General features: G+C 40.8%; 1 protein-coding gene and 1 pseudogene across 7 annotated transcripts in view; one reads left to right on the top strand and one right to left on the bottom strand.

The window, feature by feature from the left end:
- Positions 1 to 20,552, bottom strand: part of gramd1ba (GRAM domain containing 1Ba) — a 689,080-nt gene that overhangs the window by 283,807 nt on the left and 384,721 nt on the right. The gene's annotated exons all lie outside the window — the stretch shown is intronic.
- On the top strand, positions 3,870 to 4,095 carry LOC145359979 (U2 spliceosomal RNA; annotated as a pseudogene).

Here is a 20,552-nt window from a genome sequence, read left to right as displayed (position 1 = left end):
GGTTTCCTCCGGTTTCCTCCCACACCCCAAAAACATGCTCTTAGGCTGATTGGTGTAACAAATTATCCCTAAATTAGTCTTCCCTCAATCTTCCCCAACAGGCGTAGACAAAGGTCATAGGTAGAGGAGGGCACTCAACGTTAAAATGGCGGCGCGGGCTCGGTGGGCCGAAGGGCCTGTTTCCCGTGCTATGTTGTTCTTTGTTGAAACTATATTCTATAAATGGTAAAGGCGTATATGCATCACACATACAACAGCTCCAACCTATAGCTTTCATTTACCTACTTTATTTCCAATATTTTTTCCCTAATCCTCTTGACAGCAACAACGTTTGCTGTATTCAAGATTGAATTACTTGAATTACAATTGAATATCTATGATTAGGTAACACTGGATTATGAAAACACAACAGGAAGGAAATAAGACCTGTTCCAATACAAGAAAGAAAATAGAAGTTACTTTTACTTTGTCAGAGACCAACATAACACATTTATAGATGACAGAAAAATCAATAACTTTACAATAAGACGTCTATGATTTCATGGCTTGCACGTGGTAAAAATACTGCTCATCTTACTGGTATTCTAGAACTTTTTTTCTAGAATCCCTACAGAAGGAGGCAATTTGGCCCATCCAGGCTGCACCAACATCCCACCCAGGTGCTATCCCCGTAATCCCACACATTTATCCTACTAATCCCCTTGGACTGATGGCGGGATTTTACAACCTCACTCAAACAAGATCATAAAATCCCGCCCGAGGCCAACTGAGATTTGCATTCTACATGGTGGGCGAAGTGGTAGAGTTTGGTATAACAATCAATTTAGCTTGGCCAATCAATCTAACTGGCACAGCTTTGGAGCATGGCAGGAAACAGGAGCACCTGGAGGAAACCTAAGAAGACACAGGGAGAACGTGCAAACCCACACAGAATATCATCCACGGCCGGAATTGAACCAGGGTCCCTGGCACTGAGGCAATAACACTTACCATTGTCAGTAAAATATGATTTGCTTAACCATCATAAAAATATGTTTAAAAACAATTAACTTATTCTGCTCCCCGAAATCTTCCATTCTCAGTTCTTTAATTCATTTTTATTTGTTTCACATGCTTCAGCAGACTTCAAGTTCACTTGACTATCTTGCTTCATTTGCTACCCTAGATTTACTTTTTCTCAGATTTTGTATGATTATGAAGGGAATATTTTTCCTCACCATTAGTTCTCAGAGATATACAGTTTTTGTTGCATAAAATAAAAACTGGAATATCCCGTTCCAAATGCATTATACAGTAAAATAACTTCGAATAGTAGCAGCCTTGCACTATGTATTTTACAGTTGCCAATAATCTTCGGCTTGGTTCCCCCAGTAATTGAAAGACATAGTCTGTAAACAATTATATAAATGATATTCTCACATAGTATTCTTTGTTCATTGATAATCAGACAAGATGGCTTCTGTAAACAAAGGCTTCAGATAGCTTCTCCAATTTGACCAAGATAGATTGTTTACGAACTTTTAAAGAGATTATGGTGCCAAGCAGATTTATTTTAAAAAACAGCCCATTACGGTTTTTTTAAAAAAACTGATAATCTAACACAAATTTGAACAAATGCATGCAAGTTGAATGGTCTTAGGTACGCTGTCCCTGATATACTTGTCATAGATTAACCAACTATGCCATCAATTACATTGCATTAAACCAACCCAATTGTGTGCCATGGCAGAATTAAAGAAGCAAAAAAGCTTTTAATTTAGTTACAAAGATTGCACAACAACAAAGATTGTCTCAAATGCTCACTGTAACCATTTTATTTATAGCCATTTGCAGTTTAATATATGCAGGAAAATTGGACTACAAAGTGTTACCATATTTCATTCTGACAAGAAAATCTAAGACATTGACAAACGGATTCTGCATCAAGGCAGAAGGGATTTACAAAACTTGGATTAAATTTTATGCCTTGATTGGGAAATGGTTTCTTACTGTAGGTTGGACCTAAATGAGAGGGTGAAAGGTAACTCCACAAAAAGCTCACCTTGAATGACAGTAACTAAGTCAATATCAATCATGGATTGAGAGTGCTCAGTGGGTTATTCCTTTCTAACTACTTTAAATCTCAAAAGTACTGACAAAAACAAATTACTTACCAAATACATTAAGCTATATATTAATTCTCTTCAATTGGTCTGATATAACTTAACCAATACAACAACAATAAAACAACTGCAATTGACGGTTCACCACTTAAGCTCAATTGTTAGGACTCCCACCTCCGAGCCTAAACGCTGTTAGGTTCAAGTCCCACCTCAGAATTTGAGAGCAACAATCTAGACTGACATTCAGTATGTAGTACTTAAGACACATTGCACTGCAGGAGATGCCAACTATCTGCTATCTCAGGTGCATGTAAAAGATCACATGCCACAACAAGGAAGGGTACTATCTCCAAGTGTCCCGAACAATATTTACTCCTCAATCAACATCACAAAAACAGACTATTTGATCATCATATTGCTGTTTGTGTGAGCTTGCAAGTTGGCTGCTTAATTTCTGATATTATAACAGTCACTACACTTCAAAAGAGAGTACAAAATTGGTTGTAAAGCACTTAGGGACATCAGGTAAATATACAACATAACTGCAAGTTTTTTTTTTAGTGAAAAGGATTCGCGATCCACCATGCCCCCAAAACAATATTTTTCAAAGATATTCTTGCTTTTAACTATTCAATTGAGCTATTCTTAACACAGATATTTTTGAAACAATGCAATGGTGCAAGAGGAAAACAACGAAAAATTAAAAATGGTGACTGTAATAGAGACCGACAGTGCAAGATAGCTGAATTATCGCCTACTGATGAAGCTGACATTCCAAGGAGCTATATTTAGGTTTGTACTGTCAGCTGATTAACTCCTTCAAACCAGTTTTTTCTGCTTTTTTTATATTATGGGCAACATTGGCAAACTGTATCTATTGCCATTTTCTGCCTACCCTAGGAAGGTGCTTCTGGGGTCATTTCTTGAATCACTGCAGTCAGTGCAGAGATAGAGCTAATTAAGGAATTCTAGGAGAGTACACAACAGTAATAAAAGTGCGGGGACATATATTCATATCAGAATGATCTGAACCTTGAATATCTATAACACTGCTGATCTTGACTTCTCTGTAAGATAGGTGTCACAGGCTGGAAGGTGCTACTGAAGTTAGGTTTAGTGAGTTGCTGGAGGATATAGTTGTAAATCATGCGCACAATAGCTCACAGACTGGTAGCTATTGAGACTGGCAGCAATGCCATGCATCAAATGAACTGGATGGTGGTGTGCTTTTTGAAAATAAAGTGTCTCTAGCAAGACTCACTTTAAAATTTGGGCATTGTGGTTTTCTAAAAATAGACAAATATAGCATTTCAAAATCAAACATTTTCAAGCCCAATCTAACATGGATGGAGCAAAACTGAAGCTCAATATTCCTATTTCTCAGGCATAAAATTCTGTGGAGCTATGTTCGTGCCCAACGTTTACCTGGAACATATTCAATGCCGTATTGGCTCAAGCAGTATTTAACCATTCCCAATAGCCATGTTAGCCATGTGCATTAGACCCCTTTTATATGCTAATGAGGGATATGACACCCATAATTCTCTGCCCAGTGTCAAGCCTGGTCTATCAAAGTAATGCCAGACCTATAGAAATAGGCGGAATAGATGTAAATAAACACTTAATAATTGGATTAAAATAGTGTAAACATATCATGCTCCGTAACATTTAAAAAAAAATTTAGTCTTTAGGGCTGTATATATCAAATGGCAGGTTAAACTTGCCAGTTGATAGCAACAAAAGAGCATCAGCTGACTGGTACACCAAACAATTTCTTGGCCTTTTGGCTAAGATCAAGTGTAGTAGGATCAAGTGTCAGATTCGATGTAATGCCTCTCTTTGTCAGCTTGGATCCAGTATGTCTCTTTTATGGGGACTGTGAACTGAATTTAATTTGAACTGGTGTTTTGAGCAAGCAAGGAATTGGATTTAGGGCTTACCCTGTCCACTTTGCACATCAGTTTTGTAACTCAGAGAAAGGAATGAAATTTTTTTTAAAACTACCTAACAACTGATGAATTCATCATTTTACCTTCCTGTACCTGAGAGGCAAAGCAAATTCTTTTACACTTGCACATTACTTTATTAATGGCTGATCGAATGAATGTCGTATATTTTGTTATGCCTGCTTATGAGTCAAATATGACAAAGCATAAGCTTACTGTGTTATACAGTCTAGTTAAAATCACCACACAGATAACCAATTAATCCCCTGTTGCTTGTTGACACATAGCATCCTCTTTGGGGAATATTAAATATTTTTGAAGGAAGCCTGATCAAAGCCATGAAAATAGAGCAAAAAAATTAAACTTTAACTATACAATGAAATATCAATGATACCAATATAAATTTGCCTGATCTGTACAACCTCCAGCCATCCCATCTCTGCTTCACTCAAATATGTGTTTGACTAATGAGTAAATATTCATGTGCATCAAAAATATTTACGGCATGTATTTTTTAAATCTGGTTTTTGACCCAATGACCCATTACTATAACAAGCGTATAAAGGGGACAACTTGCTTCCTATTGTGCCATCCTTTAACAGAGATATATTTCAGTCATAAAATGCTTTGAAGGGCATCTCCTCAAGAGAACAGTATGTCAACATAATTTTTTCTTCCAGGCCACTTGGTATTGCTATCTCAGGAGTCGGCACTCAAACTCATTTTTAGAAGCTATGCATAATAATGGAAGAACAGAAAACACCTCGAGACCTGAACAAAAATAAGAAACAGGTGGGTATATTTTACACTCATTTTTAGGAAGCAATTTAGAAATTTATTTTAAAAAACAAGAATAATTTTTCAGCACACCCTCCCATTCCCTGCAGCAGAATTTGTACGGTCAGTTTATTCTCAGGGTAACTGACCCTTTTAATGGGAAACTGCTTATTGCAGAGTGCAGTCAGTAAAGGAAAAAACAGTCTAAAACTTACTTGGATCTTTTAAATTGCAGTCGTTTTTTGAGAGAGGAAACGCGAAAGTGGCAGCCCTGTTTTATAGCTGATGAACAGGAAATTGGCTCCGACATCTCATTCTTTGTTTGAACCATCATTAATCAACCTGTCCAACAGCTGGACACAGCCAAGTCGCTCTAAAATATACATTTTCAGTGCCGCTATAAATACAACATGATACTGTATAAAAATCAGTTCTCCTGAAATAGCAGAAACCCTCTCAGTTTCAACATTGTGCAATTTCCTGCAGAGTACATGGATGCTCTGGCTTGGAAAAAGCACAGGTGCTTTTGCAGGTACCTGTTTTCTGATTCTGTGCTGTAGAACATCAGGCTCCATTGGAGTCTGCAGGACTTACGCTTTCCTTCAATAATTTAAATCATACCCAAACTAGAGACTAATTTTTTTTTGCCTCAGTTATCCAAGATACTCAATATTCAAAGCTGGATGTAGATAGCAGGGAACCTGACCTTGGTGCTGCAGTGAATAGCCATTTGTTCTTGCGGAATCAAACTAAGGTGACTGCCTTTGAGCACAGCTTCCTGTTGGCCCAATTGTGGATAAGCATTTTTTTTGCACTGCATTTTAATAAGAGGCAGTGAGCAATGTTCTTTGAAAGACTCATAAGCTTAGTCAAATCATCACACAGTGTACACTCAGCCCCAAGAACAAAAGGTTCCTCTCAACAATTTGCTGTTTTTTTTCTATTAATTAAAGCAAAGCAGATATTTTCTTACAGGTATTCAAATGAATTCCAACAGTGACATTTAGAATCAGTAAAATAAATTTTCCCAATTAACATTAACTAAAGGCAAGACATTTCAACACAGATGTGAACACACATATAATCTCTGATTTTGGAAACATTAAACAAAAGGCTACAATAATCAGTTATTTCTTTTTGGAAAGGGAAAAGCAAAATACTCTAATTTCACAATTAGGCTCAGTTGGACTCCACTCTCTACAGTCAAATGCATGTGGCATCGAGTCATTCAATATGGAAACAAAATGTCACATCTTTAATCAGCAGAGTAGAAAGAAAAATCTGTCCAATTCTGAAATCCAGGTTCAGTTGGTGGTTTTAGATGAATGAGGTTTTAATTTTTAAAGTCTTTTGCTTTGAAAAATGAAAATTGGCCAAGGAAACCCAAATAAAAACAGAAAGCACTGAAGAGACTCAGCAGGTCTGGCATCTATGGGGTCAGAAACAGAATTAATATATTGAGTACATATGAGTCATATAGATTCAAACCATTAACCGTTTCTCTATACAGGCACAGATCGTAGAGCCTGGTTGTAGCTCAGGTCTGTTAGGTCCTCATTTCCACCACCACACACGAATATGAGTTTCAGTGAAGTATCTGAGGTGGTGACACAAGTGAAAAGGTTTCACTGTGGGAGGAAATAATGGTGTCAGGTATAATGAGTAATATTTTTACCTGCTGTATCTGCTACCACAGATACACAACTACCTTTAAGTGCCTTCAGTATTTCTACAATCAAGAACAAGGCAAATAAAGTCACAGAGCATGAAAATAGGCCAATCAGCCCAACTTGTCCATGCTGCCCTTCTTTTTTAAAACCCCTAAGCTAATCCCAATTGCCCACATTTGCCTCATATCGCTCTATAAATTCAGATTCTTTTAAAAATTCTTTATAAGTCTTGGGTAGTAACATTAACGGTTGGAATACAAGATAGAGGCCTACAACATTACTTGGCATTATTATGGGCTTCTGCAAAATTAATACTGATCGGACTCCTTAACAGGATAGAACATTACCACTGTGCATTGGAAAAATATTTGCTTTTGTTTTCATTTGTGGTCTAATTGGAGATCAAGAAAGAAAGATACTGTACCTTTTTAGCACTAGACTACTTCCAAAGGCATAAACAGGTTTACAAGCAGCAAAGCTCACAGCATATTATCCACAAAAGGAAACTGATCCCATTAGCACAAGAGAATCAACGGTCGTGATCCTGGACCAATCAATCACACAGTACTGAATCTGGAGCCAATCTTCAAAATAATTTGCAAATTAGCAGCTAATAGGAATTTACTCAGCACAAGAGGACGTAAGATTGTTTTGTCAGAGAAGGCGATGGAGAATCCAAAGAGCTTCTACAAAAACATAAAGAGCAAAGAGGAACTAGGGAGAGTGTAGGGCCTCTTTAGGATAAATAAGATCATCTATGTGTGGATCTACAAGAGATGGATGAGATCCTAAATAAATATTTCTCATCAGTATTTAATGTTGAGAAAGACATGGATGTTAGGGAACTGGGGGAAATAAATATGATGTCTTGAAGAATATACATATTACAGAGGAAGTGGTGCTGCAAGTCTTAAAGCACATCAAGGTACATAAATCCCTGGGACCTGATGGTCTATCCCAGGACATTGTAGGAGGCTAGGGAGGAAATTGCAGGTTTCCTAGCAGAGATATTTTAATCGACAGCTACAGGTGAGATGCCTGATAACTGGAGGGTAGCAATGTTTGTTTATGAAAGGCTGCAGGGAAAAGTTGGGGAACTACAGACCAGTGAACCCAATGACTGAAGTGGGTAAGTTGTTGGAAGGCATTCTGAGAGGCAGAATCTAAGTATTTAGAGAGGCAAGGGCTGATTAGGGACAGGTTGCATGGTTTTGAGAGTGGAACATCATGTCTCACGACTTTGATTGAGTTTTTTGAAGGGGTAACAAGAAGGTAGATGAGGACAGTGCAGATGACATTAGCTACATGGACTTTAGCAAGGCCTTTGACAAGGTACCCCATGGTAGGTTGTTGCCTCAGGTTAAATCTCACGGGATCCAAGGTGAGGTAGCCAACTGGATACAAAATTGGCTTGACGACACAAGATGGAGGCTGCTGTAGAGGGTAGTTTTTCAAACTGGAGACCTCGACTAGCTATGTGCCTCAGGGATTGGTGCTGGGTCCACTGTTATTTGTTATTTATATAAATGATTTGGATGATAATTTAGGAGGTATGGTTAGTAAGTTTGCAGATGACACCAAGATTGGTGGCATAGTGGACAGTGAAGGTTATCTAGGATTGCAACGGGATCTTGATCAATTGGGCCTGTGGGCCAATGAATGGCAGAGTCTAATTTAGATAAATGTGAGGTGATACATTTTGGTAGATCGAATTGGACAGGACTTACTGAGTTAATGGTAAGGCGTTGGGGAGCATTATAATCAAAGAGATCTAGGAGTACAGATTCATAGCTCCTTGAAAGTGGAGACACAGGTGGGCAGGGTAGTGAAGAAGGCATTCGGCATACTTGGTTTCATTGGTCAGAATGTTGAATACAGGAGTTGGGATATCTTGTTGAACTTGTACAAGACATTAGCAAGGCCACTCTTGGAATACTGTGTGCACTTCTGGTCATCCTGTTACAGAAAGGATATTATTAAACCAGAAAGAGTGTAGGAACAAGCTGCCAGAGGCAGTAGTAGAAGCGGGTACAATTTTGTCTTTTAAAAAGCATTTAAACAGTTGCATGGATAAGATGGATATTGAGAGATAATGGGCCAAATGCAAGCAATTGGAAATAGCTTAGTGATAAAAACGAGGCAGCATGCAGAAGTTGGGCCAAAGGACCTGTTTACATGATGGAAGATACAGGCAATAGTATGGATTTCACAAGGACATAACTAGTCTTATTTACAGTTGGTACAAATCAAATGACATTCAAGGACACTAATAACATCTTTCTTTATAAAATATGGTGCCCATAGCAGGCAAACAAAAAAACCATATCCTGCGTTTACCAAGTTCTCTTTTGTTATTTTATGTTTTTAATCCTAAAATCTATCCAAAAGACTATTACAAGGTTTCTAAAAATCAAGCCGCTATCACATAACTGCTCAATTTATTTTGAATTAATGAAGTAATGATTAGCCAACTATGTTGTGTCAATCAGTAATGGCATAAAAAGGGAACAATGTACTTGCAAAGCACTTGAAGCATGAAACAACAAGGAAACGATGTGGTGCAGTGGAGAAAACAACATGTGGCTCAATGACAGATTGCCGGAACACTTCATTCTAGATTTTCCTACGACAAAAGGACACTGCAGTACTTTCTTCAAAAATCTTGATACACATTCTATAATATTTGTAAAGTCAGTAGGAATATTAGTTTTTTAATGAATATTAGTTCAGTTGTGCATTGACCATTTATCAGCTTTCTTAAAAAGGGCCACCTCAATTCCTTCAATAATAATTTGAAATGCCCATTAAATTTAATAGATTTTAATGTTTTCTATATTAGGCCTTTGTTTACACTTTGAACCATGCAGAAAACAAAAGGCAGAAGATGGCGGGGGGGGGGGGGACATCTGACGCAAGAAGGCTGTTAGCAGTTTTAAAGCCACAAACACCAGCTGGATCTAGTTAGTGCATCAACTTTCCAAATGGTAATTCTGAAGATAGATGAAAGTAGTTGAAATGTTGTGGAAGGTCTGCAAGGTGTATTATTTCCTGGTTGAAATAATTCTTAGTGGGGCAGCACGGTAGCACAATGGTTAGCACTGCTGCTTCACAGCTCCAGGGACCTGTGTGTGTGGAGGGTGCACATTCTCCTTGTGTCTGCGTGGGTTTCCTCCGGTACTCCGGTTTCCTCCCACAACCCAAAGATGTGCGGGTTAGGTTGATTGGACAGGCTAAAAAAAAAATGCCCTTCATTCCTGAGATGTGTAGGTTAGAGGGATATGGGGTTGGGCCAGGGTAAGATTGTGGTTGGTGCAAACTCAATGGGCTGAATTGCCTCTTTCTGTACTGTAGGGTTTCTATGATTTCTATGATCTGCCAACACTGTGACACATGCGTCCACCAATCTTTACCTCACTTGCCTTTGAGCCACTGCAATGTCAGCAGTAGCCAGGTCCTCAAACAATATTCCCTGGGAGCTCTGTGCAGCTGTTGGCTCCATGAAAATAAGGACAAAGAATATCAAGAGGCCTCAGATCCCACCATTTCAGCAATCTATGCCACCACAACAGACAAACACAGCTGAATTTCGAAAACATCAGTAGGTCCAATACCAAATTGTTACAGTGAGAAGTTTCACAACACCAGGTTAAAGTCCAACAGGTTTATTAGGTAGCATGAGCTTTTGGAGCACTGATCCTTGATCAGGTGATTCAGCAGAAACAGCAGGCAAGGTGGGATTGTTAATCAGAGAGGGTCTGGTGGACCGAAGTGCATTTATTTCAATGCGAGAAGTGTAACAGGTAAGGCAGATGAACTTAGAGCTTGGATTAATACTAGGAACTACGGTGTTGTTGCATTAGAGAGACGTGGTTAAGGGAAGGACAGCATAGGCAGAAATTGAAGAATGTAGACTGGGGGCAGATGTTTGAGGGAAAATCAACATTTAGCGTGTGGGAGGCTTTCAAATGTAAGTTGATAGGGATTCAGGTCTGGTACATTCCTGTAAGGATGAAGGATAAGTACAGCAAGTTTTGGGAATCTTGGATAACGAAAGATATTGTGAGCCTAATCAAAGAGAAAAAGGAAGCATTTGTCAAAGCTAGGAGGCTGAGAACACATGAAGCAAGTGTGGAATACAAGGAAAGTAGAAAAAAAACTTAAGCAAGGAGCAAGAAGGGCTAAAAGGGGTCATAAAAAAGCATTGAAAATTTCAAGGCTTTTTATATGTATATATAAAGAGTAAGATGGTACCCAGGGAGAGGGTTGGCCCACTCAAGGACAAGGGAGGGAATCTATGCGTGGAGCCAGAGGAAATGGGTGAGGTATTAAATGAGTACCTTGCGTCAGTATTCACCAAAGAGAAGGACTTGGTAGATGATGAGTCTGGGAAAGAATGTGTAGATAGTTTTGAGTCATGTTGAGATCAAAAAGGAGGTGGTAACATAAGAACATAAGAAACAGGAGCAGGAGTAGGCCATCTAGCCCTTCGAGCCTGCCCCGCCATTCAATACAGTTCCACTTTCCCGCCCTCTCCCCATAACCCTTAATTCCCTTGTCTCTCTGAAATCTATCTATCCGTGACTTAAACATATTCAATGAGGTAGCCTCCACCACTTCAATGGGCAGAGAATTCCAGGGATTCACCACCCTTTGAGTGAAGAAGTTCCGCCTCAACTCTGTTCTAAACTGCACCCCCCCCCTTTATTTTGAGGCAGTGCCCTCTAGTTCTGGTTTCCTTTCTAAGCAGAAAGAATCTCTCTACCTCTACCCTATCTAGCCCCTTCATTATCTTGTAAGTCTCTATAAGATCCCCCCTCAGCTTTCTAAACTCCAACAAGTACAGGCCCAGTCTATCTAATCGCTCCTCATAGGCTAACCCCCTCATCGCCGGTATCAGCCTGGTGAACCTTCTCTGTACTCCCTCCAAGGCCAATATATCCTTTCACAAATAAGGGGACTAAAACTGCACACAGTACTCCAGTTGCGGCCTCACCAGTGCCTTGTACAGTTGCAGCAAGACCTCCCTGCTTTTATATTCTATCCCCCTCACTATAAAGGCCAACATTCCATTTGCCTTCTTGATCACTCGCTGCACCTGCAGACTGAGTTTTGCGATTCGTGCACAAGGACCCCCAGGTCCCTCCGCACAGTAGCATGCTGCAACTTTTCACCATTTAAATAATAATCCATCCTACTATTATTTCTTCCAAAGTGGATAACCTCACATTTGCTAATGTTATACTCCATCTGCCAGGTCCTCGCCCACTCACTCACTTATGGTATCGAGGTTCTTGAAAAACATTAAGGTAGACAAATCTCCAGGACCTGGGGTATATCCCAGAATACTGAGAGAGGTAAGGGAGGAAATTGCTGGGACCTTGACAGAAATTTTTGTATCCTGACTGGCTACAGGTGTGGTCCCAGAGGATTGAAAAATAGCCAATGTTGTTCCATTGTTTTTAGAAGGGTAGCAAAAATAATCCAGGTAATTACAGGCCTGTGAGCCTTACATCAGTGGTAGGGAAATTATTGGAGAGGATTCTTCAAGACAGGATTTATTCCCACTTGGAAATAAGTGGATGTATTAGTGAGAGTCAACATGGTTTTGTAAGAGAGGTCGTGTCTCCCGAACTTGATTGAGTTTTTCGAGGAAGTGACGACGATGATTGCTGAGGGTAGGGCAGTGGATGTTGTCTACATGGACTTCAGTAAGGCCTTTGACAAGGTTCCTCACGGCAGACTGTTGCAGAGGGTGAAATCGCATGGGATTAGAAGTGAGTTAGCAAGGTGGAGACAAAACTGGCTCGGTCAAAGAAGACAGAGGGTAGCAGTGGAAGGGTGTGTTTCTGAATGGAGGGCTGTGACAAGTGGCGTTCCTCAGGGATCAGAGCTGGGACTTTTGCTGTTTACAATATATATAAGTGACTTGGAGGAAAATGTAACTGAATTGATTAGTAAGTTTGCAGGTGACACAAAGGTTGCGGGATTTGCGGACAGTGATGAGGACCATCGGAGGATACAGCAAGATATAAATGAGTTGGCGACTTGGGCAGAGAGGTGGCAGATGGAGTTTAATCCGGACAAATGTGAAGTAATGCATTTTGGAAGGTCTAATATAAATAGGAAATACACAGTAAATAGCAGAACCCTTAAGAGTATTGATAGGCAAAAGGTGTACAGATATTCAGGTCACTGAAAGTGGCAATGCAGGTGGAGAAGATAGTCAAGAAGGCATACAGCACGCTTGCCTTCACCAGCCGGGGCACTGAGTTTAAAAATTGGCAAGTCATGTTGCAGCTTTATCGAACCATAGTTAGGCTGAGCTTGGAACATAGTGTTCAATTCTGGGGTCATCACTCTACCAGAAGGATGTGGAGGCTTTGGAAAAGGTACAGAAAAGATTTACCAGGATGTTGCCTGGTATGGAGGGCATTAGCTATGAGGAGAGATTGGAGAAACTTGATATGTTCTCACTGGAGTGACGGAGTTTGAGGGAGACCTGATAGAAGATTATGAGAGACATGGACAGAGTGGATAATCAGAAGCTTTTTCCCAGGGTGGAAGAGTCAATTACTAGGGGGCATAGGTTTAAGGTGCGAGGGGCAAGGTTTAAAGGAGATGTACGAGGCAGATTTTTTTTTAACATAGAGAGTAGTGGGTGCTTGAAACTCGTTGCCGGGGAGGCAGCGGATAAGGTAGTGACTTTTAAGGGGCGTTTTGACAAATATATGAATAGAATGGGAACAGAGGGATATGGTCCCTGGAAGGGTAGGGGGTTTTAGTTAAGTCAGGCAGCATGGTTGATGCAGGCTTGGAGGGCCAAAGGGCCTGTTCCTGTGCTGTAATTTTCTTTGTTCTTTTTGTCAGTAGGTTATTTTTGTATAAGTGCTGCTTGATAGCACAGCAGGTAACACCTTCCATCGCTTGCTGAGGGTAAACTGAAGGATGGTAATTGACCAAGTTGAATTTGTCCTGCTTTTTCTGGGCAGGACATGGCCAGAATGATGTGAATGGCCAGAGAATTCCAGCTGTAGAGTCCAGCCTCGCTCCAAAAAGGAAATAAAAACTTAATTAATTAATTTGGAAAAACCATGACTAAAGAATCAGCTTCAAAAGACAGCAGAAAGCAGGATACAACACTACCATTACCCTAAATTACAGCACTGAAATGGAGAGGTCTGCAGCTTGTTGAGGCAAACAGCCATTGTTCAAATTTTTTTTTTAAGGCTGATCAGAGCACCATTACTGCAGGAGTCCACCAAAATCAGCAAAAGAGAAAAAAATCCTTTGGACAGGATTTTCCAGCCGCATTTGCCCCAAAACTGGAAAATCCCACCAAGGTCAACGGACTTTTCCTTGTTTTGCCCCTCGCCTGCTCCAATTCCCATAGTGAGCGGAATGGGAAAATTTGATCCTTCAACTTTAAACAAATGGCAGTGTCATCTTGAATTTCAGCAACTTCTCAAAGTTGCTCTTACACTTTAAAGTGCTTAACCACAGATCAAAAAAATTTACCAGATCAATTTGGACTTATCCAAAACAACCAGAAGTCTGGGCATCCTGGACAAAAGAATTTTTAAACTAATGGAGTACATTTGTCAGAAAGTCAGGAAAAAGTCCAGATTGACACCTTTTCATATTGGTTTGGCATATTTGCTGCTTAAGTAATTCTAATCCAATTCATTGATGTATCTTCAACCAGATTCAATGAAATATTAAAAACCTTCAATGAATATTTTAATCTTCAAGTTGTGATATGCACAGAGCTTGAAAACAAGCACAGAAAACCCCATTAAGGTGCTGAAAGAACATAAGACAATATTCCAATAAACCACAGGAGGGTGCCAGAGATGCAGGGAACTGTCTGGAAAATTCAAAAATTTATCTTTCTGGAAATCCTGACACATTATCTAAACTGCAACAATAGGTCATAGTATCGAGCAAGCAGCTGGCTGTGAATGAAGCAAAGTGATGAAACCCAAAATAAACAAACCCAGCAAAAGGAAAATGAAATGTGATTGGAAAATGTTCATGTCAGCACTGAACTGAAAGATCTGAAACATGGAATAAACAAGAATAACTTGAAATACACTGGATAAAGACTTTGTGCAGAGGATTGTAGTATAAGGTCTGGTAAATATCAGGTTAACATGGGACTAGGTACAGTACACATCATACAGCCATGTAAGAGAATACATGGCCTATATATAGGGTCAGACTAGTGCTGGACAGAGCTATGTGCACAAGTGAGCATGGAGATAGCTCCTTGCATGAACCTGTTACTGTATATATTTATGAAGTTTTTGTAGTTTATAAATACATACAATTAACCTACTTGAGACAACCAAAACTACTTCAACACTTACAGAATGGTATCCAACACTCTACAACACAGCCATTTCTTGATATCACATGGAGTGAACTGAATTGGCTCAAGGTCAGCAACTGCAATGCTGAGGTCCTCAAGAGGCAGCGGAAATGGATCATTCGCTCAGCACTGACATGCTAGGCTTCCCCAATCATTGAGGATGGAGATATTTGTGGAGCTGCCTCCTCCAGGTAATTGTTTTAATTGTCCACCATTCATGAGTAATAGTGAAAGTAAATAACGAATCTATCATGAAATCTACTTTACATTTGATCCTCCAAAATGTACCACCTTACATTTCTCCACATCAAACTCTATTTGCATTTCTGTGCCCAAGTCACCCAGTCTATCAAATCTTATTATATTCTCTGATAATCCCTGGCACTATCTGTAACTCCACCAATTTTCATGTCATCCACAAACTTACAAATCAGACCACCCATATTTTCCTCCAGATCATTTATACATACTACAAACAACAGAGGTCCGAATACTGAAAAACACCCTTCCACCACTACTCTATCTTCCAAGACCAAGCTAGTTCTGATTCCATCTAACCAGCCCACCCCACATCCCATGTGATTTTAGTTTTTATAGCTGTCTGCCATGTGGGATCTGGGCAAAAGCCTTACTAAAATCTATATAAATTACATCCACAGCCCTTCCCTCATCAATTATCTTTGTCACCTGTTCAAAAAACTCAATGCAAGTTGGTGAGACATGATCTTCCCTATACAAAACCATGCTGCCTGTCACTAACTAGTCCATTTTCTTCCAAATATGCATGTAACCTGTCCTTCAATATCTTAATTCTGGAGAAAGGAACACTTCAACACAATGTAGATTTATGATCTGTTAGTGACAGCTTCAAAGGTGCAATTCACCTTGTACCATTCCCTGCGTTCTTCCCACAGCCCTATATATTCTTCCTTTTCGGATAATAATCCAATTCTCTAGAGAGTCTCATGTGAATCCAAGATGGCGCCAGTAAAATAAATCCAAATTCACTATTGTTCCTGATAACCTTTTCTGGATTGTAACTGTTTAATAATTACTTCTTGTCAGTGTAATGGCGGAATGAATTCAAATTTAATACGAAATCTTTGCAATGTTGCAGTACCCAATTCCAGCCACTGGTGAGACTGGACAGAAACAATGGCCACAATTCTACCAAAAGCGCTGAATTGGCAGGAAAACTGTTCCCGATCCCGACTCTCTTGTCAGTTCAACTTTTCACCTGAATCTCTACACACTGTGCACGGCAGAAGTCCCAGTCCTGAATATAATCGAGAGCCCAGCGGGGTGGGGCCTATTCGCACCAGAGTCTGACAGTTCTGGAACTTTGCACATGTGCAGTGTCTCTGATCTCTCAGACTCCCCAATTGCTGGTCAGCTCAATCACTGGCCAGCCCAAGAGCTGACCCAATAGCAATTCCCAGGCCAACTCTGACCCCTCCCCCCAGTTGCAGAGCGCACCAATGTACAGGACACCTCCCCCTCCCAGCGGTGATGATTCCCCCCGATCAACCCTTGGGTCAAACCCCCTTCCCAGCCTGCCCCAATCTCCATCCTACCTCCATCCCAGACCAATCCTGTCTGCAGAGGGGCAGCAGGAGCCCCCCCACCCCAAACCCCACCACTGAACATCTCTAGGCCCTGACCACAATAGGCCCCACCCAGGCATGGGCACTTTGCCAACTGGGCAGTGCTAGGGGCACAGGCTGGCATTGCCAGGATGCCCATGCCCAGGGCACCAGCCTCTCATCACCCAACCCCCTGGGGGGCCCCAATTACCCCCTCTTCATTCCAGCAGTGTCTCCTGCTCGTTCCCCAAACATGGCAAGCTAGTCTGAACACCGCCAGAATGAAGTACTCCTGGCAGGGTGGAAGATTCAATCGGGACCGATACGTTCCCGATAATTATATTGAAAACGTATTTAAAATACATTTAAACAGATTCAAATCACTTACCTGCCTTCCTGCCAATGTCCAGCATGGTCTGACCAGCAGCTGTTCACCGGCTCTGGGAGATGCACATGCATTGCCGGTGCACACGCAAATCCTGGGGCAAGGCCGGCGATGCGCATCTCCCACTGCGACCCGCCAGAAAATGTTGTGGGTCGCGATGAGAGAATCGCGGTCAATATTACTGTCTGCTGGAACCTACCTAGTGGCTGAAACTGGGGCTGTTAATTAATCACGGTTAATTCCTGTGATTATCATATTAATTGTTTTGGAATTTTTTAAATATCTCACAATAATTATCTATACAATGCATCAGAATTGCTTTTAAAACAACAATTCAACCACATAAAAAATTAAAATGTACAGTAAGATTCCATTTGCTTTTTGCAAACTCATTATCACTGGTTCTGTAACATACTGACCATATATACATATTGAGAGGCATATATATTTTTATATACACAGCAGGCAATCTGTAGGAGGAGTGAAGTGGAACCATTACAATAGGGTGGAATAAAATTACATTGACAGATCTGTCTTCCCACTGCAGGTAGCACGAATTCCATTTGAAACTCATGAATGCTTATTTAAACAACTGCCTGCCAACATCCTGTCGGACTTTCAATCATGCGTTTGCCATGAAATTACATCCATCTAAAACCCAACTGCTAAAGAATGCCATACACAAGGCAGTCCTTAGTTCACAACAGATTTCGGCGCGAGTGCAATACTGCTACTGTGCTACACTACTCCTGATGCACTCTCCACTATTCTGCCAGGGCAGACAGGCTCTTGCCTCCACAGTGACAAAGTGGTTAGCACTGTTGCTTCACAATGCCAGGATCCCAGGTTCAATTCTGGCTTTGAATGACTATATGGAATTTGTATGTTCTCCCTGTGTCAGTATGGGTTTCCTTTGAGTGTTTCTATTTCCTCCCACAGTCCAAAGATGTGCTGGTTAGATGAATTGGCTATGCTAAATTGCCCCTTAGTAACCAAAGATGTGCAGGTTGGATGGATTAGCCATAGTAACTGTGCAGGGTTAAAGGCATAGAGTTGAATGGAGAGTCTAAGCAGGATGCCCTTTCAGCGTGTTGGTGCAAGCGTGATGGGACAGATGGTCTCTTTCTGCAGAATGGATTTCATGCCAAGCTAGTCCTAATGGACAGCACTGTGCTTCCAAACACATGGATCCTCCTGTTTCACTGTCTCAGATCTCGGATCAGTACATAGGTCTCCTTGTCTCTGTGCCACATCCCAGTGTCAGCTGGACAGCAGACTTTGCTGTGGGACTCATGCAGCCACCACAATAAACCAAAGTAAGGAGGGTGATAAGGAGGGCTGTGCAGAGGTGGTGAGGTGAGGGCACACGATGGCAAGAAGATGACAGGTGCAGCACGATAATGGTCAGAATCATTGTTGGTCTCTACTCGCACAGACCTGGCGCAATCATCATGCTGAGGGCTCAGAGGCCATTGAAGATCCCTGGTGGTCAAGTGCATGGCCAGACAGTGCCCAGTAGGCACTGCCCACATGGCAGGGCTCAACTGGTGCCTGGTAGAGGCCACCAGATAGCCCAGAAGTGCCAGTTGAGCGTTAATAGTATGTCGGGACAATGCCGAGTAGAGGCCATGATTGGGGGTGGGGGGGGCGGGGGCTGTGTGTGTGTGTTCTCTCTCTCTCCGGTGCACTCTGAAACTGGAGCGCTTCTGTGAAACGGCACCTAAGCATTCAGAAGCTGGGCTCACTGGTGTGTTTGGACCATTCCTCCTATTTGCCATGAATTTTAATGGTGAGCTTTTAACAAAATCCTAAAGCACTGTTTAATTCTTAAAATTCAATTCATGATACAATGGTGTCCCCTGAAAAAAGTCAAGATAGTTTTAAACTGCAGAAACAATTAATGTTGCTTCAAGACAATCTGATTGCTTTGTGATTGCAGATGCCTTGACGTAGAGACAGTGGTGGGGTAGTGGTAATGTCACTGGACTAGTAATCCAGAGATTCAGCTAATATTCTACAGATACAGATGCACATCCCACCACTGGAATTCCACTAATAAAGAAAAAATCTGTAATTAAAAGCGAGTCTCAGAAATGATGAGGGTGAAACTATCATTGATTGTTGTAAAATCCAATCTGGTTAACTAATGTCCTTCAGGGGAGAATGAGGGGAGATCAAATTGGGGTATTCAAGATGATAAAAGTTTTGGATAAAGTAGACGTGGTGTGGATGCTTCTGCTGACGTGACATTCTAAGTCATAGTCTTAGGATAAGGTGTAGCAAATTTAAAACAGAGTTGAGGAGAAACTACCTCCCCCAAAGATATGCGAATCTGTGGAATTTGCTACCCCAAGTGCAGTGAATGTTGGGTCAGTGAATAAATCTGAGGAGGAGTTAGGCAGATTTTTAATTGGCAATGAGTTGAAAGGTTATGGGGAGAAGGCAAGAAAATAGGGATGAGGAACATATCAGTCATGATCGAATGACACAGCAGACTTGACAGGCCGAATAGCCTAATTCTGCTCCTGTATCTTATGAACCTATAAAGGAAAGCAAATCTGCCATCCTTACTCACCTTGCCTGGTCTACAAGTGACTCCAGATCCACAGCAATATGGTTACTCTTAAGTGCCCTCTAAAATGGCCTTGCAAGCCATGCTCTTTCAAAGCGATTGGGGGCGATCAACAAATGCTGTTCTATTTATTGTACGTGTGATTTTTCACAACAACCATGGATGGTTGTAATACAAGGTAAAACTAAATAAGGTTACCTTCATTCATTAAATTTCATTTGTCCTGCACTAACCTTCATAATTGGCCCAGTATCCACTTGGAAAATATTATTAGGATTTTATTTAGAAACAACGTCAAGCATCTGATCTTGCCCTACTGTATGAACATTGCATGCACAGCCTAGTTCTTTTTGTTGGAGGTAGTTTATGATGTGGGCTTTGATTAAATGACGATGGAATCAATTTGTCAAACTGAAACAGTGAAAATGAAAACACCCGGTCAGAAATTGTTGCAGTGTGGGAAACCTACATGGAGAATAAGCTATGGGGTAAGAATCCATTGTACACATTCTACCATTCAACAGGAGCACATGCTGCAAAACTGCTCAGTCCCAGCCTTTGATTTGACAGGCACCCAATCTGTTACTGCCTACCTTCTGCCACTGCTGCAAATTAACATTACCTTTGGGTAACTTTATGTCCTATATAGGCACAATAAATTAATACTACACTAGAATTCAAATATAATTTTGGAAGATTACAGTGGTTGAAAGAAAACAACAGCCTGAAAACTCAAATTCTAGAGCAGGTATTGTGTCTTTGTCTGGGGCAAAGTTATCTCGCACAATATTCCAATGCAATGTTCACAGCACACAAGATATCTGATGGCATATAAGGACATGGAAAATATATTGCAAAATAATTTTAGTCAGGATTCATATGAATTCCAAGATTCTGAGTACCAAATAAAAATAATACATCTACTACGAGAGTTTGAAAATAATTGATCAGATTATTTTTTGTACATTCCATCCCTCCCCCGCAAGGTGTGGGTGCTTTTGGCAATTTTATTACCCATCCCTAATTGATTGCATGGTTCAGGGGCTTGAAAGAATGCCAAAAACAACAACACATCAACAGCAGCTCACCACCATTTTTTTAAGGAGGACTCTGCAGACCAACCATGTAGCTGATGTTGCTACAAGAACA

Source organism: Carcharhinus amblyrhynchos, chromosome 29, assembly GCF_965287045.1.
Source record: "Carcharhinus amblyrhynchos chromosome 29, sCarAmb.v2.hapA, whole genome shotgun sequence".
In the NCBI taxonomy this organism is placed as follows: Eukaryota; Metazoa; Chordata; class Chondrichthyes; order Carcharhiniformes; family Carcharhinidae; genus Carcharhinus; species Carcharhinus amblyrhynchos.
Note: the sequence above shows the minus strand (reverse complement) of the source record. Positions and strands in the feature narration are given on the sequence as shown.